Source organism: Crocodylus siamensis, chromosome 1 (genome assembly GCF_052110815.1).
Source record: "Crocodylus siamensis isolate JL-2025a chromosome 1, ASM5211081v1, whole genome shotgun sequence".
In the NCBI taxonomy this organism is placed as follows: domain Eukaryota; kingdom Metazoa; phylum Chordata; order Crocodylia; family Crocodylidae; genus Crocodylus; species Crocodylus siamensis.
Genome location: NC_143395.1, coordinates 387,557,049 through 387,581,170, shown reverse-complemented (window position 1 = coordinate 387,581,170; position 24,122 = coordinate 387,557,049). Strand labels below are relative to the sequence as shown.

Below are 24,122 nucleotides of genomic sequence, written 5' to 3'. Positions count from 1 at the left end.
ACTTTCATCTGCATAGAGACAACACCTTGTCTATACACTTGGGAGTAATGATAATTATAGATCAAAATCTTGTCTGTTATATTATAACTGAACCTAATGAAAAATTAAGTTTCTAAAGGGTTTAAAGCAGTGAAACTCTTTGTAAAAGCATGTTACAGGACAAGATTCAATTGACTTTTTCAGGATCAGATTTATATACATCTCTACATGGGCAAGCCTAATTATGATCACTATAACAGAATGATTCATAAACCTGAGAACTCCCATCATCGCACTGCAACTTTCAAGCTAAATCTCCATCAACTGGGGGTATATGTACCCCTGGGAGTACTTTGGAAGTTTGCTTCCTAATCTGTGGAGCAGATAGGATTGGATTCTCAGAGAGGAAACACAGCAGTGGCATGGACAAGCTGGTGGCATTTCTAACTTTGCCAATGGCAGCACTTCGGTTTTGCTGCCACATGGGGACCCTTGCCCCCTCCCATTTGTCGACCAGCCTCCAGGGGACTCCCCATTTCTCGACCCCCCCCCCCGACCAAAAAAGGTTGAAAACCCCTGTACTAGAGAGAAATTCAAAAGCTTATATATGTGTATAACTAGGATCTGCGTCCTGACCAACCCTTCTTGCTCTTTTCCCTCCATCATTTGAATTTCAAATCAGCACTCTCATATGCTGTACATCCTTTACCTCCAGACATGTGACACCAAGAAATGTGACATTCTTTTTTTCCTGGGGGGAGGGGGAAGGAGAGGGGAAGGGAAGTAAAAACACAAATAAGACATTACATTCAAACCAGAACCATTTACTCAAAAGCACCATTGAACGTAACGGGAAAGCTCTCCAGGACTGAGAACAAAATGTCATTTTGGAGGGCAAGTTTGATCCTTATAGCTGGATCATTAACACTAGAGAGAAATGAAACCCAAGTTCTTCATATTTGCATTTCCATGTTAAAAAGTCTCTAATAAAATAGCATTCAACTCTTCTTTTAGGCAGTACCAGCCTTAGGAGAGGGCAAACCAGGTGACTGCCCAGGGACCCACACTTCAGGGGCCCCAACATTTTGCAACAAATTTTTTGGGGGGTGAAGTTCTTGTAAAGAAGTGGCTCTATTTGCATGTTAATACTAGATTCTTTATCTATTCCCCCCCACCAAATACTAAAAAGATCCATGATACACGGTGATGGGTTAATATTTACCTAAGTACATACACCTTGCTTCTTGTTTTGATTCTCTTGCCCAGGGCCCCAACAACCCCAGCGTCACCACTGTTTTAGACTTCATTTAAATGTGAATAGTGATTTGGGAAGCTAATGAAGGTTCCTTTATTGGCTTCAGTTGAGCCGGATTTCATTCTTCTACCCTGTTCTTTACATTAATCAAAATTTTCACAGTGTCATTAAAGAAAATGCTACAATTATAGATAGATATAACATGGGAAGCTTGAAGCAACTTGTAGTCAGTACTAAGAACAAGCTAAATATTAAGTGAGTGTGAAAGTTGGCATCTTAGTGCTCACCTTATTAATGGATTATGTATCAGAAGAAACAAAAACCACAAATAACTCTTGTTGTTCCTCTGCCCCTCCATAGCCTTGCTTAGGGTTTCTGAGCAAAATAGGTGTCTTAATGTAGTGAGAGCCAAGCTGTTTATTTCTGTGCTCAGTATAACAGATGTAAGTTTTAATTTTTATTAGCACGTGGAAACAGAGCAAGAACCTGGGAGTTTTAGAAGTCTATATGAACTGAGTGAATAACTATGAAACTATGAGTGTGTTAAACTACTTACGGTGACAATCCAAAATTCATGTGTGTCAACTGAAAGTTTTCTAATGATGTCAACAGATTCTGGAACAGGACTTATAGTACTTTAAATGTAAACCATGAAGCACAGAATAGGATCTATCTTCACATGTGAACCACAGACTGGAAGGTCAGTCCCTCCCATCTCAGACAGCACATTGTAAACCACTTTCAAAAAACTGATCAAAGTCCATCCAAAAACTAGTGAGGTTTCTCTACTCCTAAGAGCTTAGGCAATAGGAATACATGCAACTGACATCTAATAAAATAATATTTGGTTATTACACACCTAAAGCACTTATAAGTGCTGGGTAAGAATTCCTCCTATTTTAGTGACAGAGGTAAAAACAGAGACACGGTATAGTCAGTGGGCACAACCGCTGAAGGCCTCAAATGCCTCTACACGAATGCTCGAAGTATGGGGAAGAAGCAGGAGGAACTCGCCCTCCTCCTAGCTGTCACCAGCCCTGACATAGTAGGGATCACAGAAACGTGGTGGGACTCATCGCATGACTGGGCGGTGAGTGTCAAGGGCTATAGGCTATACAGGAAGGACAGGATAGGAAGGAAAGGTGGAGGAGTAGCACTCTACATCAAGGAGGAATATACTTCCTCGTTAATTAGCATGGGGGTAGAGGGGGGGCACTCTGAGGTGCTCTGGGTTAGAGTAAAAGGCAGTCCAGGGGAGAGAGACTTAACGGTGGGAGTCTACTATAGACCTCCCAACCAGGGAGAAGAGCTCGACCTGGAATTCTTAGGTCAGCTTACAGAGGCAGTGAGGGCTAAGGATGTGGTCATCATGGGGGACCTGAACTTCCCAGACATCTGCTGGGAGGAGCAGTCAGCCAAGTCTGATCGCTCACGTCGGTTCTTAGCCAGACTACAGGACCTCCATCTAACCCAGGAGGTGCACAGTCCCACCAGGGGAGACGCCTTGTTGGACCTAGTGCTGGCCACGGGTGATGACCTGGTGAGGGGGCTGCGGGTGATGGGCCACCTGGGAGACAGTGATCATCGCTTGCTGGAATTCACCATCCAGCGTAAGGTGGCAAAGGGCTGCAGCAAGGCAACAGCCCTAGACTTTAGGAGGGCTGACTTCAACAAGCTAAGGAGGATAGTTGGGGAAGCGCTGAGGACCCAGAGGGGAAGGGAATCAGATGTCGAAGGTGAGTGGTTGCTCCTTAAGGAGACGATCCTCCATGCCCAAAGGGAGGTAATCCCAACAAGGGTCAAAGGGAGCAGGAGGGCACATAAACCCCCATGGCTCACTAAGAGCATCCGGGAATGTCTCCTTGCTAAAAGGGAGGCATATACCCAATGGAGAGATGGGGTCATCGCCAAGAAGGACTATGTTATAGTCGCCCGAGGATGTAGGGGGGCAGTCAGGAGGGCCAAGGCAGAGTTGGAGATAGGACTAGCTTCCCGGATTAAGGACAATAAGAAGTCCTTCTTCAAATACATAGGGGGTAAAAAGAGGGTCCCGGGTAATGTGGGGCCCCTGCAGGACACGATGGGCAACTTAGTCATCACGCCAGATGACAAAGCTAACATATTTAACGATTTCTTTGCCTCTGTCTTCCTAAGTAGGGACCAGTTCAGCCACCTCCCTGCTGGGCCCCCCTCGGGCCCCGGGAGAGACACGCCTGGGCCAAGGGTTAGCGAGGAGTTAGTTAGGGTACTTCTGGAGAAGCTGGACGTGTTCAAGTCCGCTGGTCCGGACGATCTTCACCCTAGGGTTCTACAGGAACTGGCTGAGGTCATTGCAGGACCCCTGGCACGGCTCTATGAGCACTCGTGGTGCTCTGGCGAGGTGCCGGAGGACTGGAAGAGGGCCAATGTGGTCCCTATCTTCAAAAAGGGAAAAAAAGAGGACCCGGGAAATTACAGGCCAGTTAGTCTACCTCAATCCCGGGTAAGCTCTTTGAAAAAATTATCCTGGCACACATCCAGGAGGGCCTTGCGGGGGAATGCATGCTCAGGGGCAACCAACATGGGTTTATCAGTGGCAGGTCTTGTCAGACCAACCTGGTGGCCTTTTACGATCAGGTCACCAAATCATTAGACGCAGGGGTTGCTGTGGATGTAGTCTTTTTGGACTTCCGGAAGGCTTTCGACACTGTCTCTCACCCTGTCCTCATCAAAAAGCTGGGAGACTGTGGTGTCGATGCCCACACGGTCAAATGGGTCGCCAACTGGTTGGAGGGCCGCACCCAGAGGGTGGTAGTGGATGGGTTCTTCTCGACCTGGAAGGATGTGGGCAGTGGGGTTCCGCAGGGCTCGGTCCTCGGGCCTGCACTGTTCAACATCTTCATCAGTGACTTGGATGAGGGGGTAGAAAGCACCCTGTTCAAGTTTGCTGATGACACTAAGATGTGGGGGGATGTGGGTGCACTAGAAGGGTGCAATAGGCTACAAGCTGACCTTGACAGGTTGCAACGGTGGGCGGATGAGAATAAGATGGGGTTTAACACTGATAAGTGCAAGGTGTTGCACATGGGGAGGAAGAACCGGCACCACACTTACAGGTTGGGGAACTCTCCTCTTGCCAGCACGGAGACGGAAAAGGATCTTGGAGTCGTCATTGACTCCACGATGAACATGGGCCGGCAGTGTGGGGAGGCAGTCAAGAAGGCCAATCGTACCCTGTCATGCATCCACAGATGCATCTCGAGCAGGTCCAGGGAGGTGATCCTCCCCCTCTATGCGGCACTGGTCAGGCCGCAGCTGGAGTACTGCGTCCAGTTCTGGGCGCCACACTTCAAGAGGGACGTGGACAATATGGAAAGAGTTCAGAGGAGGGCCACTCGTATGATCAGGGGTCAGCAGGGCAGGCCTTATGAGGAGAGGCTACGGGACCTGAACCTGTTTAGCCTCCACAAGAGAAGGCTAAGGGGGGACCTTGTGGCCTGCTACAAACTGGTCAGGGGGGATCAGCAGGTATTGGGGGAGTCCCTGTTCCCCCGTGCGCTGCCAGGAGTGACCAGGAATAACGGTCACAAACTGGTGGAGGGTAAGTTTAGAATAGATATTAGGAGGCGCTACTTCACAGTCAGGGTGGCTAGGGCCTGGAACCAGCTTCCAGGGGAAGTGGTGCAGGCTCCTAGCCTGGGGATTTTTAAAAGGAAGTTAGATGAGCACCTTGCCGGGGTCATCTGACCCCGGTGCTCTTTCCTGCTAAGGCAGGGGGTCGGACTAGATGATCTACCTAGGTCCCTTCCGACTCTAGCTACTATGAAACTATGAAACTATGAGGTGGCTTGCCCAAGACAGTGAGGGGCATGAATAGGAGCTAGGGCTCCCAAACCCTGGTCTCCTGCCCCAGCTGCTAGTCTACAGCAGTATGTAAGCCTCGATTAATTTTTTCTTGGATAGTGCTACTATCAGAGTAACCATGAAACTTTTCTCATGTTCCAGCTCACCTAAGTGAGATACTGCTCCTTCAAGAAGTGTCTTTGTCAGGAAGTAGCAAAATGAGGTCTGAGCCAGTGCTGGCAATTCTAGAAGGTCTTTTTCTCTCGTGTAATTAATTCAGGTCCACTTCCTTATCCCACCATGCCCACACAGTTTGTCTGTGTTTCTGTATATATACCCAACAAAGGGAGAAGGAAATCTTTAACCACCTGTGGATTCTGGGGAAGTAGCCCAGTGGCTTGTGTTGCATGACTTTAAAAACATCCAACATTTTTCCATCACTTGAAAAACACTCCCTCCCTTTTTTCCTTAGAATAGCTATCCACATAAATTTAAGTTTTGGATCTATTCAACCCAGTCATTAGAATGCTGTGCATGTTTTCTACTAAATTTTAACACTTACATAAAGCTCTTCTAACCAACAACCCCAATGAGCAGTTATTTATTTGTGGATATTGCTAAGGCACCAGATTAAATGACTTGACTAAGGACAATTGGAACTCTACTTGCAAAGTCTTCCAAGTGTTAACCAGGCTCCCAGTAGACCAGCGACTCTTTTTAGACTCAAGGCACTCTTCACATTTCATGGAAAATGCCAGTTCTTTGCTTACATTCATCTTTTGACTATAGAAGAACACCATATTTTCTCACATGCATTTTTCCCAAAAACCAGCTGCTGGCAACTGTAGTGCATATAATGTGTGACAGGTAAGGCAAGAGCGGTTTATGCCAATTACAACACAAAAGCAAAAGTAAAGTGTGCCCATAATTCACAGAAAGCAAAACAATGACCAGCCTTGGCTCCATATCTGCTGCTACTGAATTACTACAAGGAAATATTTTTTTCTTCATTCTGTCTTTCAAAAACAGGTTATCATATTCTGGGACATACTGTATGTGAGAAAATATGGTAATAAAGTAGTTCTTCTGTTGCAAAGAACTCAAAAAGACCAAAACAGGCCTGAATCCTTTGACACGATGGATTCCTGTGTGAAATCCTTGGTGTTATCTTGTAAGTCATGTACAGGTGTTTGTACCCTTAAAAGGATCTCACAGCACCCCAGCACCCCAGAATCCAGAAGAAATTAAATTATATCTAAGTATTTTTGTAAAAATTGATTATTTTGGAGATCAGATAAAAATCTCACTCACTCATTTACTCCTGGTTGTACTTGATACTCTCATTTCCAGAACCTTACACTGACAAGGAAGCTTTTAGTATAAGCTTAAATAGAAGATTTTTAGCAGAATTACAAAGCAGGAATGCACTGCTAACTGAAGCTTGGGAATCAAGTTTATTTCTTCTCAAAACTACTTTAATTCCAAACAATTCTAGCCATATCTCCTGACTGGATTACTGGACTCGGGGTTACTATCTTAGAATGGCTGATTAACAACAGGACTCAAACAAGCCAAAAGAGCAGAGCCCTAATTTGGATCAGAGCCCTGAGACTGGGGAGCAGGGAGGGGTGGCAGGGGGTAAGAAATCTGTAACAGAAGAAAGTACCTGTCCCTACATCTTGGCTATTTATAACATACTCAGAACTAATGATAACATTTCAAGACCTCAACACTTACCCAGTTCCATCATAAATTACACTTTGGCTAATGTCTTGCACATATATTGTAGCCATTTTGACAATATCATGGTAGCACATCATTTATACCACGTGTGGTAAAAAAAGAAGAAGAAAAGAAAAGTAAAGAAAAAGAAAGTAACAAAAACTTTTCTTCTGCACTGGGATCAAATTCACCAGTAGTATGAATGGGTGTAATATAATGGAATTGTGCCTTCTTACACATGTGAAATTTAGCTCCTAGCTTGTTGATATGTTATTAAAAAGGCTACAGCCTACAAAAGCTCCCTCAGTGTCAAAAAGAATCACAAACCATGTCAGGGGGACTGTTTTACATGCCACAGAAGTATCTCCAAGACTTCCAAGAAGGGAAACCTGTCTTTAAAGAAGGGTTGTATAGCAGTCAAAACCTAGTTTAAGTAGCTCTTCATTTGCTCATCTCAGCCAAAGAAACAAAGAAGAAATAAAAGGAGACAAACATGTGGAACAAAGTTACATAGCTTTGAATACAAATGCTAGCTAGCAAAACGTGTCTCCACTCCACAGATTGCGGCATGGCACAAACCATAAGCCTTGTATGTACCAGACATGATTTTCAAATACAGAGGCCTAAAGATAGGCCATGCACCTGCATGTTGCTCTGCATGGCATTTTCCTATACCCATAAAGAGGCCCACTGAATGCGCACAGTTCCTACTGCCTTCGGATGGGGTTCCGCACAGTTAGGGATTTGCCTATGTGCTATAACTTGTTGGACGGGTTGTCTATACGGAATAATTGTTAGACTGAAGTCTAATTCCCTACTTAGATACCTCAATTAAAAAAAAAAAAATCAGAACACTCAGATTTTCAAAGATGCTGAGCACTTCTTTCATTAATCCATTTTACTGTTGGGCTTGTTTGGTCTTTTTAAATGCGATTTTCTACATGCACCTTGTCCTTGAAGTAGACGTAAAAAAAACAACACATTACTCTCTCTCAAGAGGTGAGCTTTTCCTTATGTCTTATATTATATAATAATTTTACCCAGAGGCTGAGAAGAAACATAAAAAATATGAACCTAAAAGGAGGTACAGAGGACCAAGAGATGGGTCATTTTACACTAACTATAAATAGAGGGAACTTGGGTACGCAAGCCTAGAAGTTCTCTAATCGCAAGGGTAGCCAACCCATTTTTTAAGGCTTGCTGTCAACCTGATCCTTGCAGTGTTAAGAGAGCTTCTTTCCAAAAATAGAGGAGTATGCACATACTTTCATTTAACTATGGTAAATGTCCTAAAACTCAAGTAACTCATTCTGAAACCAGTAATGAATTTCAAAAAGCAATTAGTTTATTTTGTGTACTGTGGCTTTCCTTGACTACTAGGGTCACAAACTAAAGGCCCAGTACAATTAGAGACAGAGAGCTCTGCCCTGTGCCGGATTCCACTCTTGGACTTAAGTATCACCTGCATTGATTTGTTGATTTTAATTCAACCATTTATTCAGAATGTTAGCTGCATAAGTATTAAAAGACTTGGCACTGTATATATCAAATTATTATTTAAAAACAAATTACTAAAATAATTATGGTAGGGCAACACAGATTATACAGATTCTTGAAGTAAGGAGAACACACGTGTCTTGGTTTACTTTCAGTTCAAAGCTTTAACAAACAGCTGTGAGGTGTTTAGTCTGAAAACGTATGAAGCTAAATTCTCACTGGCGTAAATTAGTAGTGTAGAGTTCAATGGAGCTGTGCCAGCCAGTTTACACCAGAAAAGAATTTGGCCTGTGTTATTTAAAACCCTAATGAATATAAAAGCATTAAAGTTCTTTCTGTGTGGGTGCCCTACAGATTTGCTACCCAGCTCCAGCACTGATTAACAAAAATGTCCAAGGGTTTATAAGGGAGGAAAAGTTTAAGGAGGGACATGCTTGCATATGAAGTCAATAAAGTCTTTTGGCCTTGGGAAGAACTGATCCTCTGTTTGCAACTGCTATTCACGTAAATTTTTATGCAGTGACGTAGCAGCACCACCTTGAGTGGCATTCCCATAACAGTTCCACCAGGGAGATGCCATTCCAAGCATTATTTACATAGACAAAGCACTCTTTGTTCCTTCTCCTCCCTCTGTCACGGAAAAATGGCTTTTGGAAAAAGTAAAAATAAGGATTAAAAACAAAAAAGAAAAACAAGACCACATTCTTCCCTCCTCCCAGGGCTTTGCACTGCTGATTTAGGGGCTATCTAGGAACTCACCTGGGGCAGGACAATGCAGGGCAGCAGTCATTTTTTTCCATGCCACACTGGGGTCAAGGGGCAGCAGCATTTTGGTAATCAAAGGTACAGGGAGGGTCCCCTGGGAGCCAGTACTGTTACAACAATTCAGTGCAGCCCTAAGGGACAGGATTGATGTTTGTTTTAGATTATTACAAACCAATTTCTGTTGAGTGCCCAAAATTAACTCCAGTAGTTTCATTTGCATTGCATCAGGAATGAAAGTGATCCTTCTTAAAAGATATCAGATGTACTACTGGACTGTGATAATACAAAAGTTGGGAAGCAACAATAAATCAATAAATATTGCAAGCTTATATATATATATATTCCTACTTGCCAAAAAAATAAACTCATCAAAATAACTTTTTTATACCGCAGACTGAAGCTTCCACCGCCGGTCTGAAGGTGCCACAGGATTGTTAGTGCACAAATGTGGAAAGGTCAGCACACCACATTATCTGGGACAAGGGTTCTCAACCAGGCTGCCAGAGTACCCTGGGTGCCACCAAATCCTTTGAAGTATGCCCAGAGATTTAAGGAGATAAGCAAATAAGCTAAGCAGATAAGCCTGGCTCAGGCTTGCCCCAGCCTGGATGATCCCCTACCCCTGCTGCCGAGCCCCTGTATAAGGAGGTAAGCACTGTAATATATAATTTATCTTTTGAAATTGGGTGCCATTCAACTTGAAAAAGTTATGGAGGGATGTCTCAAGTCCAGTAAGGGGTGCCTCAGGTCAAAAAAGATTGAGAACCACTGGTATAGAGAAACAAAAAGTCAGGGCACAGGAAGATGGCAGGAGTCGCACAATTATGTAACAGGATTCGTTTAATTAAGTGATAGGGGAGATATAAATGTGCTTATAGATTACTATGTGGCAAGTCCTTTAGAGTAATCACCTCACAGTTATCAGGTAACCAAATGAGTATCAAAGACTCAGGGAGGTAACCAGGGGCTAGATCCAACATGCAAAATACTCAGACTGAATGGAAGTCCTATACCACAGAGGTCACTCCCCTTTGGCTGCTGAATAGTCAGGGGACATCTCACAGCAGCTCTGGAGCTTTAGAGGTCATACCCTGCTCTAAACTCATGCCAATGTCTGCCCCCAGCCAACCCACCTGTAAAACAGCCACCTGGTCATTTAGGTCTGGAAAACCAAAAGGGCTAGGGACACAGAAATTGGTTTAAGTGATCAGAAACTGGTTTAAACCTGTAACAGAACACAAGTTCAGTGCACATAAACCAGTTTCAAAATGGCTGAAACAGATTTAAGTTAAACCTAGTTGAACGTAGTATCAGACTTAATTGATTTGGGTCAAACCAGTTTATGAAACTTCTGTCCCAGACCCCTTCCTGGCTCAAGTTAAATCACAGTCCCCCTGCATCCATCCCAGCATGCTTTGCAGCCCTGGCCTAGGCTGTGCTGTCTGCTCCAGCAGAGGAGTGGGGGTGGGGGGGGAGAGAAACAGAGGCAGGGACTGCACTCCTCCAGGCAAACCCCGTCTGGGGTCTTGGGCCAGGGAGGGGGGTTAAACTTCCCTTCCCACAAGTACAGAGCTGTCCTGCCCTGCTAAAAACTTACTGCTGGCTGCAGCTGTGGATTACAAATCCCAGAAGCACCAGGAAGCAGGAAGAGGAAGTGATGGGCAATCCTGCAGAGTCCTGCTGCTTGGATACTGCAAATCCCAGAGACCTTGGGGGCAGCACCCCCCAGCTTCTGGCCTGAGCCATTGTAGGCATGTGGCTGAATATCCTGAATTAAAAGTAAATGACCATCCATTTGTTTCTCAGCTTAATCTCTGCATTTTAGACTAACCTGCAAAGACTGAATCAAAGCCTTGAGCTTTTTGACTGTCTGTACGTAGCCAAGAAGATCAGATGCGATACTCATCACATCACTTCCCTATGTGCTGTTGGCTGCAGAGTGCCTTAACCACGCAAGTCCAGTGGGTTTAAGTGGAACTTTGAACTCATCTTCAGTTATGCACTCATATTTTTAAAGAAAAAAAATCATTCACCTGGTCCAAAATAATAGAAGATATCTGAGCCTACTACAGTACAATTTAAGCAGCTATTACCTTTCAGGTGGCCTTCTGGCAATCTCCTTCCTTCAAGAAGCTTAATTAAAATGTACTGACTTATAAGGAACCAAAGTAATAAAATATACAAAAATAGCTTTTAGTGTTATCGTTAAAAGAAATTCCTGCATCAAGTCATCAAGCCTCTTTTCTTTCCATGACCTACTGCCATCACTGAAGTTTGCTCTATTTAACAAGTACCACCGATTTGGATACATCTGGAAACAGTGGGAAACTGGCAAAATTCAGTGCAGTTCCACTAAAGATTCAAGCAGAGCATCTGGTCATGTCTCTTGAGTGAGCACAAACAGCCAATGTGCAATTCACCATGCTGGAAGTGTGGCTGAGTTTCTGAAAAGGCTGTGTGCTCCTGAAGATTTGGCTGACTCCTCGTTACACACTCCCCCAACATTAATAGGAATAAATCTGGCTCTGGTTTACTTCAACTTTAAAACATATTTTGATAATAGTCCCCGAAACCTAGGAATTATCCTACTGCATTGAAGAGATTAACTGATATTCCAGCCTTTGCTAGCTATTTCATGTGTAATGACCCAGATTCCTTTTGAACTGCCAGCAGCCAAATTAGTTTCAGCTGCATCCACCTGTTTACTCTCTTATAACTGCGTATGTATTCCAAGTGTCCTCATGTGGAGCTCCTAGGCCTAAAGATTTGATGAGTTCTACTTGATACAGCTCTAGTGGGTTGAAAAAGAGAGATAACTGTACATGGGGCCTGATTCTCCAAACCACTGGAAAATTATTTATGCCCAAGAAAAAGTAGGTGTCAACAAGGTGCAAGACATGGAGGAGCTGCTAGGAAGCACAGGTACTTTTTATTAATGATTATTTTTATATTTTCTTGGACCTTTTGGTTTGCCAGAGGAGCTGATTCAACCCCTATACCTGTGTCAGATTCCTTGGTGAAGCTGCTTTATTGCCACCCACCATGAAAGCTGTTCTTCTCTTGGACAGCGCAGATCACAAAACCCAGGAGAAAGCATGAGAGAGCCAAAGAAACTGTTCTGTCAAAAGGACTCAGCAGTAAAGCCAGTTTCCAGAGGAGGTTAGAGAAACGTGAAAGATCTCACGTGTAGTGAGATCAGACAACTCTTTGACAAAGCCATCCTACCAGCGTCTAATTAACAGGAAAGCAGACGAAGGGAAAGGAAAAGATTAAACACACCCAGGAATGAGTAGTCAATGCACAGTCTCCTCTACTAGTGAGAGAAGAAAAGACAACATTTTTGAAACCTATATGAAAACCCAAGACAAAAAGTACAAATCCCAAATCCTGTGTTAGAAAAGGCAGCTCTCCATACAAGACATGGAGTTCAAAAACTGCCAGCAAATTGAGCAGGGAGGTGCCTAAGTCAAGCATACAGTTACCTAGAGCTAGGTAAAAGGACATGCTGAACTGTATACTGTATCCCACTGGGTAAAATGAAAAAACAGTCCTGTGAGCAGAGACAATACCCCTGGGAGAGAACATTCCTGCTGAGTGCCCTAAGTACTAGCCTATAATCATGCTCACTCCTGTGCGTGTCCTCTTACCCTCCTCACAATACTGTCTGTTCAGTCACTTAGCCTCAACAGGAATGGTGGAAGAGTTCCAACCCAGTGTGGATACAAATCAACACATTTTTTTTTATTAAAAACAACCCCCCCCCCCCCCCCCCCCCCCAAAAAACAGATTTTTTATTTAATTTGGATTTTTTTATTTTATCGTATTTTTAATTTTTTAAAGATGCTTTGTTAAAAAAATAAACCTCAGATATGTTAAAGGTCAAATATTTCATCATGGAATAGGGATTATACTAATTATATACTGTTTGAGACAATATTGCTGGATAAAGTGTATAAGAAAGAAATTGAAGAATGTGCAAAAAGTCTAAAGGGGAAAATTGTTAACCTGAGGCTTGATGGGTGGAGCAATGTCCACAATAATCCAGTAATACGTGCTTGTCTGACAACAGGAGAAGGGACAGTCCACCTTACAGAAACAACTGACACATCAGAAAATGCACACACAGCACAATACCTACAAGAAATAGCGGTAAAAGGTATAACAAACTGTGAAAAAAAAATTAAAATGTCTAGTACGCAGCTTTGTCATAGACAACGCTGCAAATGTATCAAAGATGAGAAGACATCTAGAAGAAATTCCCAAGCTAATAACATATGGCTGCAGAGCTCATTTGATGCACCTTTTAGCCAAAGATTTCCCTGCTCCATAAATAATGGTTAATGTTGAAACTGCAAAATACTTCCATAGCAACCACTTTGCAGCAGCTGCTCTGAAGAAAGCACAAGATTTGTAATGGAATTCAATAGTGGACTGTTTTGAGCATTATACTGAGAACCTTCCTAATCTGATGACAATTTGTGAACAAAATTGTGACGAAATAGATGGAGCTGCCATAGCCAAAGTTCTCAACATTGGGCTAAAAAGAAATGTAGAACATGTGCTGACTAACCTGAAACCTACTTCCATAGCCTTGAATAAAGTTCAGGGAAGGCACTGTTTTATTGCTGATAATGCTGAAATTTGGAAGGAACTGAGTGAGACCTTGAAAAGAGAAATACCCAATGACAGAGTTAAATTACAGGTTTCCCTTGCTTTATGCGGGTTCTGTATGTGCAAAATCACTCGTATGTGATGACCCTTTTTATATCAAAAATTTGTTATAAGCAAGGTAAATTTACTCTTATGTGATCGGTGGTAGAAGCCCACAGTCAACTCCTTTGTGTGGTGCATTGCGGGAATGATACACACCAAAATATAGTCTTCTGTGTGGAGCTGTGCTCCTCACTTGTTTGCAACATGTGTTTCTGTAGTTGCCATGCACATTATGGCTTCTAAGCATCTCACTGGCTTATCTCCTACCTTTCTTCCTGGTCCATCACAACCCTCTCTTCACACCCACTAAAAATTTACTGCCACCCTGTGCTTGTGTGTAGTGTCTGCTGTTGTTGAGTACCAAAATTGTCTCATAAAAGTGGTAGAAATGGATTTGGGAGTCAGTAGAGTTAAGGTCTTGGAATGTATCCCTATTAAAGTGGGTTCCCTTTATGCAAATTCAAGTTATGCACTGTTTTCCAGGAACACATAGACAGCATAAAGTGAGGGAGACCTGTACAGGCATTAAGAAAGCGAGTTTCTGGATCAGGAATGTATTTAAGTAGGAGCTCAATGGTATGCTGCTCAGCCTTTTCAAGGCTGAGGTGGTTCCAAGCTTGTAGAAAGGTCCAATTCAAAGTGCCAAGAGAACTTCAAAATTAAACAGAAAGTTCCCAAGGTACCTCCAGGATTAAGCAGAGGATGAGCAGGGTTTTCAAAATCACTATTTTGGATCTAATGTCCTACTTTCTTGGCATATATCTCGTATTGGAGTTAGCTTCTACCTGGGAAGTACTCAGACTTGTAAGAGGCAGATTGTCATTATTGTTAGATAGCTAGAACTCTTTAGAAACAGCAGTACTACCCGCACCCTCAGGATGTGATCCAGGAAGGTAAGGTAATATCAGATCAATCAAGAATTCACATGTTTAATCTTGGCCCTAATCAGAGCTGAGGATGCCAACAACACCTGTACATTACTGTAGCTTTTCTCTTGTTTACCCAAAACAGAAAAGTCAAAATCCCACAATTTCCTCAGGTACACCCCTATCCAACCTGTTCTGTGTATAACAGTCCTTTAGCTGAGATGCCACTGGCAAGAATAAGAGCTGTACAGATATGGGATTTTGCCAAAATGACAGGTCCTATCCCCAGAGAACGTCAAGCTAAAAACAGATGAAGTATACAGTACAACCATAAATTGTGAAACTACCTTTTGGAAGATGTAACCATTCACCCCTTGTGACAAACTTGGGACAATTCCAAGGGAAAAAAGAATGAGATTAAAGAGCCAATGTTTAACTATTACTCATTTATTTTGAAGGTAATCCCAGTATCTGAATCTGAATCCTTGAGAAATCTGCCTCTAAGTCTCCCTTATTTTTGCTTTCCCTCCTTTTCTTTTAATAAAAAGCAGCCTATCACTAAGACCAGAAGAATCAGCTTACTTCAGTCTCCAGATGTACAAACACAAGTGTAAGCCAGTTTGTATGCAGCAAATGAAGAACTGATGTGTTTTGCAAAAAATAAACAAAAACCCACAGCAGGAAGACAGGAACTCCAGTCTATAAGGTAAAAGGCCATCTGAGGCCCAAGAGAGTTGACTTTGTTGCTTGTTAACAGTTAATAAAATTTTATCCCAAACTGTTACTACATAAAAAATAATGTCCAGTTATTCAAGGTTCAAGTGCATAGTTTAAGGAAATACTCTCCATTCCTGCAATTAACCTCATTGATGCACAAGTTAAAAGTGCTCCAAAGAAACAAAATTTGTGCAATATTATCATATATTATTTTAATCACACACCAGTATATTCAGAGGTAGAACATATTCATACACCACTGTCTTATTTCTATATATTTTTGCTTCATTATGTACAGAAAAAAAAGAACCTATATAATGGAGCCCAGATTTCATGGTGCATTGTCAGAGCCAGTCACAGGGACAGATCACAGATATATCATGGGAGATGCAGAACTGGAGTAGGACATAAAGGACTGAACACCATTCCTACTGGACTCCACTGAAGCTCATGCAAACACAGAAATTAATGTTGACCTGACCTGAAACATTTCGTCAAGAGAAACTTCCACTAAAATGAGATATTTGATAAAACTACATTTCTAGCAATAACATTCCTTTTTATAATTTTCAACCTGCCCTACTATCAATATTATTTTAAAGCACTATATATAATTCCATGCTTGCATGATTCTCATATAGAGGGTAAAGTGATAATTCAGTGCTTGTTTAAGGGTGGAACCACATTTTATAGCCACCTATACATTGTCATTCGGAGGTTTAAATCGGTGGTCTCCAAAGTGGGGTGCACGTAGCCCAGGGGGTCCGCAAGACGATTCATTGGGGTGCGGGAAGAAAATATTAGAACTTGCTCAAAAATTTTTTACTGATAGGGGTGCGCGATCAAAAAAGTTTGGAGCCTACTGGTTTAAACAACACAGTATCTCAATTTGTGGCAGCTAAGGTACCTATTCAGTACAGCAACTGCTTAACAGTAAGCATTCAAACTGTCCTCTTAAAGTCTACAGAACTACTCACTTACCAAGGGTTATAATACACATGCATGAGTATTTTACTAACCCAGTGCCTATGGAGGACCAGCTATAATGACAGAATGGGCGTATGTCCTCTGCTTTTGAGGCAACAGAAGTGCTCCCTTGGTTTCAACAGGAGTTGAACCCAAGGATCAAAACCCTTTATCCAAGCATTCAAAAATTATGAGGGAAGAAAAATATTTTAAAATCAATATTTAAACAGTAAGGGATGGGGGTTGTTTGCCTTGTTTAGGATTCAAGCTTTTTCCCCCACAAAGCAAGGACAGAAACTTTATTTTAAATGAAATCTGAAATTCTCTCATTTTACTAGGTGAAGGATAAAAGCTCCAAATATCAGAGTTGCTATAAAACGGTAAGCGTTGGCAGCAGTTTGTTTCTTAAGAATGTTTGTCTTCCCTTTTTTACCTTTCCATTCTCACTATTTTGTAAAACCTCTCCCCCTTCCCACTGTGTTCAACACACAGCATGTCATTAGCCACAACAGTAAGAATGCCATATCAAGGAAATATTGCCCTCTTGTCTCTTGAATTCTACATATTCAATTTTTGCAGTGCCTTGCAGTTCTTTTGCGTGGATTCACTCCTCCCCTGTGTGCTTATTGAGAAGGTAAATTCAGAAGATTAGGATTCTCATCATCACTTTTGACCAGGCTGTTTCAGAAGCCAGAAGTACATGGGGATGGTTCAGAAGTTGTGCTATAGTTGTGTAGTTGTCACATGCTCATTTGTGTTGTAACAAATTTGCAACTGCAACAGTTGTCATAGCAGGTTAGATCACTGCACTTCTGCCAGATGAGATCTCTCCAGGCCTCTCCCAGCTCAGAATAGGAGAGTACATTTGATAGTACACCACCAGTTTTTCACACACACTGCAAGTCAGGCAGGAGACTTATTTTAACGTGCCACAACTGTTTCCAAAGCCCTTACTGATATAGGCTCCAAGCACAAGAGAAATTTCTTCTCCCTGATTCATGCTGACAGATGAGACCACCTTTCTACACTCTGCTCAATATCCTTCCTTATTTTCCTTTGCTTAAAAAAAAGGCCTTGAAATCTTCCTTCCTCCCCCCACATAAAAGTATTCCTCAAGATCGTTATCTACCCTCAAGATTACTCCCACCTCCATTTTGTCCCTTACTCCTTCAACATTAAATTTGAGGTGTTGAGCTAAAAAGCAGGATATTTGGCAATACTTTTGCAGTAGAGGGCAAATGGATTTAAATTACAGAACAGCAGATTTAGATCAAATCTCAAGAAAAAACCTCCCACCTGTTAAGAACAGGAGAACTATAGTACAGCCCAGGGGACTTGTGGAATCTCCTTCACTGGAAGCTTTTAAGAGGCTAGCCAGGCATCTGATTGGGATGATTTAGGAAAAGCAAATCCTGCATCTGTGTAGGGAGTTAGACTAGATTACCCTTGATGTCACTTCTCAACCTCTGATACCATTTTATCATTCTAAAGGTCCTCCCACCAACACCCAGCACTTGGCTGGGGCTGTGTTGGAAGCACAATTAACATCCCATTATTTCCCAAATATACTCTAACACAAACACTCACTACCTAAACTCTCACTGCAATTGGAATTGTTACTACAATGGGATATAATCTTTGTTCCTATTCATATTATCTCAATATTCAGGAGCTGGACCCTATTTACTAGGCAACACGTAAACGCTTAACAGAAGATGCCCTTAAAAGCTTACAGTCTTTTTCCTATCCTGAATAATACCAATATTTTTATCCTACTAACTGCTATATTCCACCCCAGAGATGCCTAAGTTTCAATAGCTAGTAATGTAACACTGGCATGAAATTATTTAATATATTTATTAATTTAAAAATAATTGAAAAAATAATGTCAGATGATGCTCTGGGGAATAAAAGGCACAATGGTCCTGAACCTCCATCAGTGCAGTCAAAGGAAACAGAATTAAGCCCTGTATAATGTAGCGTAGTGTGGGATGTAAAATGTCAGGGATAAACAGGCTGTACATACTATTTAATTAAAGAGAATTATTTGCTACCATGGAAACTGGCAAAGATTCTGATAAATGAATTAAAATATGGCATATGGTTACATATCAAAATAGATGCTTAATAAGTTAGGTCTTCACAAAGAACCTCATTCCCCTTCTCCCCAGAACCTGGTAAGATATCAAATACTCAATTTCCCAGTGAAAAGGGAAGGCCTTCTACCCATTTACATTTATTAAATCTCCATTTCTGTTTTCATCTAGTTTCAAAGTTTGCATCATCCATATATATTCTGATTAAAACCTTAGGAACACAATGTCCAAAACTTAGGGAACACATTATGTTTCTTGGGAGCCAAGTAGAAAGTGTTACTTGATAACACATGTTCTTTGTTATCTTCCAGTACTGAGCATTTGACAGAGGACTAGCATGTTGGAATCACTTCTTGCAATTTAGGAAAAGACATTAATTGATTCCAGGGGTGGCCAGCCTGTGACACATGTGTCATTAGTGATACAGGCAGCCTGTGAGCGTGGCAGGTGGCAGATCAAGGAGACAACAAACATCACAGAAGCAGATTGAGCAGGAAGCAAAGCAGCAGATTAGGTAGAAGAAGGGGATCAGAGTAGCACTTGGGGAGGGTGCTACCAAAAAGGTTGGCCCCCACTAACCTATCTATTCTATTTAGGAAATTACTTTATTTTAGGGTAGGAGAAAATCCTAAGACATTCCTTAAATCCACCTTTTTCCTCAACATCTGCAAATATAAATCTAGATTTAAATAATAACAGAGGATTTTTAAAGCACGTTTCATTTGGAGGTTCATAAAGTGTTCTTACGAGCCTTCGAAACCTGTTGTTTTAAAGATTGTTACAAATGCTAAGCTATCAATATGTCCTTATCCTAGGCTATCAAGGTATGCTTAATGCCACAGCTTTTAAATACAGCTTTTATTTCTAACACTCTAATAACTTTAATTTGTAGAGAAGTGTTTTTATAATTTGTCTTGTAGATTCAACAGTAAAACAGTTTCCAAAACCTGAATTGATACTGGTGCTGCAGAGTGCAAGAGCTATGACTTCTATCATGAGAAACAATCAACTTCTTTTATATAAAAATAAAGTGAGAGGGATTTTTTCAAGCCACTTCCCCCATCACTATTATTAGGAGTTTTATCACAGGGTAGAAAAGACCACTTTTCAAAATCCAACCTGTAATGATCTGATGAAATGTAGATAGATCAAGGAAATTGATGATGACATCAAAACAGAACTGGATACTGGTTCTATGTGTTTGAACTAGGTCAGGAGTCTACCTGCACAGAGATCCTTGAAGAGCCAGAAACACATAGTGAGAGAGAGGTGAATTGCCTGATGGCTAAAAGTTGTCAGCACAAGTTGACTAGAGTCTCCAGTATTACATTGGTTTTTTTCAAGATTTCAAGGCCAGAAGAAATCATAACTATCATCTTAGTCACAGCTGATACATAAATACAAACTATAGGATTTTACCCAGCAATTTCTGCTTTAAACTGATAACTTCTGCTTCAGCTGGAGCCTGTTATTCAGAAAATCATGCAATCTATGCTGAATCATAAGGATCTCAGTAATACAAGGTGATGACAAGTATAATCTCAATTCAGAGTCAAATACACCTAACCTGAATTTGGTGCTACTACTATTCATGGAGTTAACTAAAATCTATTTTTTCTCCCCACACACTTGAACATTAGTGGGAGGGAACACCAACAGCACAATAAGCTACCACCTAAAAAAGCATTCAGGTTCTTTCATGTCAAATTTCTGGCACTTCCTTGCCACAAGAAATAGTTCACTGAATGCTAAAACAGCTCTCCAGATATCTGAATACTGGTAATAACCTCTGGTTTGCCCCAAAATCCCCTAGTTTGTCCTAATGGCAGTCATTGCATTATATGAGTTACCTTGTATTCAATTTGAAGACACCTATATACAAACAGAAGCTGACTTGTGTTTTTAAGTATTTCCTGCGCCTTTAAAACTTTGCACTTGCTCTTTAAACAGGGATCCTGATTTTCTCTGATTAAAAAAAATCCCTAATTTTTGGATTAAAAAAGTAACTCCAAATCCACATTTTTCTGTGATTAATATATGTGGATTTAGGGATACTTTTTTAATCCAAAAAATTGGGGATTTTTTTTAATTGGAGAAAACCAGGATCCCTGCTTATTTATTTCAACAAATAATGAGGTGAACCAGCTGTTGAGGTGAGAGGATTCATACAGATCCCTCACAGATGTCTAAAGGCTTTGGATAGAAACTTTGATATCACCACATCAATGGTCAGCCACTAATGAGTCAGGGTACTGCAATATCAGCATTAGGGGCCAATGCCCAAAGGAGAATAATGGATTTTTTAGACTGGTTTTCTCTACACCAAAAGGAACACAATGCTAAGACAGTTTTGAGATAAAACATTTGGAGATGGCAGAAAAGTGGAGGCCATCTTGTTGCTTTTTGGTGCTGCTTAAGTGAGCACATTAGAGGAATTAAGCATTTACACAGCAAACAGAGTAAATGCTCAAAGTGTGTGTAACTTTACTGATGAAGTGCAATGTGTTTTGAATGAGGGAAAGTTATTTAGATATGACAGAAATTATAGCTGTTTTGAAAAAGAATATAGACTACATGATGCAAAGTGCCACCTCAATCTAAAGCCAGAAGAAGCTGTGTAAATACTCTAAACTATAAATTCCTATATCCCATAAACAAAACTTCACTGGGTACTTCTGTAATAAGCCCCAAAACTTTAGTCTCAGACAGCCAAGACACAGGAGACTAAAATGCTACATGCCATAGGAAGAGAACAAAAGCAAATGAAGTGTCACCAGTGTCAACTGAAATAGGGAACTGATTGAGATGTGGCCACCTGATCCCAGCAGGCAGCCCCACCCCATTCTGTGGAAGGCAAAAATACCCATTAAGGGTCTTGGCCTTCCTGATTCTGGGGTGTACATCATATGTACAAATCCTTTATGACCCTAAATCTGGTGACCAGCATGACCCTTATGATATGAGCAAGACACACAAGCCAGCCATCTAAAAAAGGACTCTGTACCATGCTGAAGTAATACTCCACTACACTAGCATCCCATCTCCATTCGTGGCTAATCTCTGGTGATTTGCAGCAAGAAAGAAAGAAAGAAAAGAATACATCTGGTCAATTTTGCAACAGATAAAAGGATCTGGACGGGATAAAACCCTAAAGCACAAGATTTTATTTATTATAGTTATTTTCTTCATGGAGAACTGCAGGTATTAGAGGGAAGCTGAGGACAATGCAGGCAATCCTATGCCTTCCTACAGTCAGAAAAGGAAGGAAATAAACAAAAGACGACAAAAATTAACATCTCTCATCAGCAGAAAGAACTACCAAACCATCTAGTCTGACTGCCTTGAACACACAGGCCCTAATATTTCTCTCAGAACTTGACCGAAAGAATCTCTGTTTAAAATATATTTGATTTCACCCTAACAGCCCAAAGTAACAGTGACTCCACCACTTGTCTTGCAAAGATGTTCCAATGTTAAATTAACCCTCACAGCTAGGAACCTGCATTCAACTGATATGTATGCAACTTCAGTGTTTAGCTATTGCATCTAGATATGTTTTTGTCAAGAAAGTTGTGACTATCATTCTCAAACACCTTTTCCATCTATCTAAGCAGTGATTAAGTCACTTCTTAACCAGCTCTTGTTAAGATAAGTTGAATTCCTTGAATATCATGTCTCTAGTTTTGTCATCTCCAGCCCCTGGAATATTTTTATATCCTTCCTTTTACCTCTCTACAATATCTCTACCACCTTCTTCAAGCCTGATCAGCAGAACTAGACAAAATATTTAATGTGATATCAACTTTAGTGTACCAGTCAGTCAGAATAAGATTCATTCCATCAATTATATCATATTGTTTCTTGTACGTAAGAATTTCCAGAGCCTCCTGTTTATCAGTTAGGTTTCTAGCATTAGCATGCACAGTTAAAAATGGTGTTCCTTATGTGCCCAGTGTTGCTTAGAATCATCATATATACAACTCACTGCAGCTGTATTACTTATTTATGTTTGAATGAAAATAACCGCAATATCAACCTCCTCATTCACAGACCTCCCAAATACCCTAACTAATTTGCCATTGGGTTGATATCCCTACTACGAAAATGAGCGTCATCAGAACTATACAATGGCTAGTTGTATTCTAAAGGTACACCAGTGCTTCACAAAACCACAACCATGCCCTCTATACCACTTAACCAAATATTCACCTCCGATATCTTCTGTCTTCTCTCATCTTAAGACATAGGAAGAATTTCCAGGAAGATTATCTGAATATTTCTCAGCTCCCTTTGCAGACCTCTAAAACCTTCCGGAATCTGTGGAACCAGGCTTGGTATAGTAACAACTTGGAACACTACCTACAGTCTCTTTTCTATGGACCTCAGAATCCTAAACATCTTTTGTCATTGCTCCTGAATGGCAGCAAATTGTCTTTCTTACTGCTGCCAACATCAAATTCTGTCATGGAGTTCAAAACAAAAGTATTTTGACCTCTTTGGCCACCTGTAGATTCTTTTTTGGGGCTTGTCTGAGTTTGGGCTTGGTTTCAGCTGCAAAATGTTTCTTTTCCATGCTTGCCTCCTCTGGTCAGTTCTTTCAGGCTGTTCCTTTCAGATGCTTTATCAAGTACCTTAATAGCTGTAAGATGCTTCCAGCTGCAAAGATACTTTCAAGTTCTTTTATTTCTGCCACTGACAAGTTCTCAGTCCTCTATGTACTTGTCCCTGGAGTGGGATTTTGTTTTTGATCAGCCCCCTATATGCAGAATGCTTTGACGGCAGTCAGCTCCCTCAAGACCACAAAGCCTTTTCATTCCCAGGACTCCAAGTGTACATGCTGTGCATTCATGACTCAATGAGGCAGGAATCTCAAGATGACAGATCCAGTTAGTCAAAATAATTTATGTCTTTTTCCATCATTTCTGCTGTACCTGTAAGTCTTCAAATTCCAATGAATTTTCTCCAATGAAAATTCCATTGCTCACCGGACAAATGTTCGTATTTAATCACTAGCCATGTTCTTTTATAGAACACTAACACAACTTTTGCAACTGAATCCAAAAGAACCAGATCCTGAAATTGATTGAGATTTCATTGAGAAATGACTCTCACTGGTTATTTGGTCTATAAGATGCATGCGGTACTAGAAAAGACTAATTTATCCAAGGATAGAGTAACAGACCATTTAACTATTATGTAGCAGTTTATATACTGAAAGCACTATACAGATATTAAGTCAGCTCACTGTCTTCTTACATCTTTCAGAGGTATTGTTTGATGACAGCATCAGACTGGGCTATTGCAGATACATCTACTTCCAGGCTCTAATACGCTGAAGCAATAGGCATATAGAGAGAGTGACATTACTAAGTTAGACATCTATAGGCTGCAGAAAATTGCAAGACTAAGTTTTACTGGAATCTGTCCCTATGTGTCAAGGCAATACTGCTCCCCATGTATATGAAGATGTGCTTCTCCCTGCTTTCAGAAATTCAGTTCTAAAGGAAAAGGTGAAGGTTAAATCACAAATTGTAAAGATAGCTGCAAACAGCATGGAAAAAAAGAGCAAGAAAAAACCACCCTTAGCTCACAGCTTGGAATATTCATTGTAGTTATTAAGAAGCTATTAATTAACAATTAAACTTATTTGAGAGACCTGGAAAAAGTCAGACAAGTTAATTCTCACTCAACAACACAGAGGAAGCATCAGAGCTGGAATAAGAA

The 24,122-nt window shown here is 41.2% G+C and overlaps 1 protein-coding gene across 4 annotated transcripts in view; it reads right to left on the bottom strand.

Moving 5' to 3' along the window:
- ARHGAP20 (Rho GTPase activating protein 20) overlaps positions 1-24,122 on the bottom strand; it is a 90,998-nt gene that overhangs the window by 52,709 nt on the left and 14,167 nt on the right. The window lies entirely within an intron of this gene.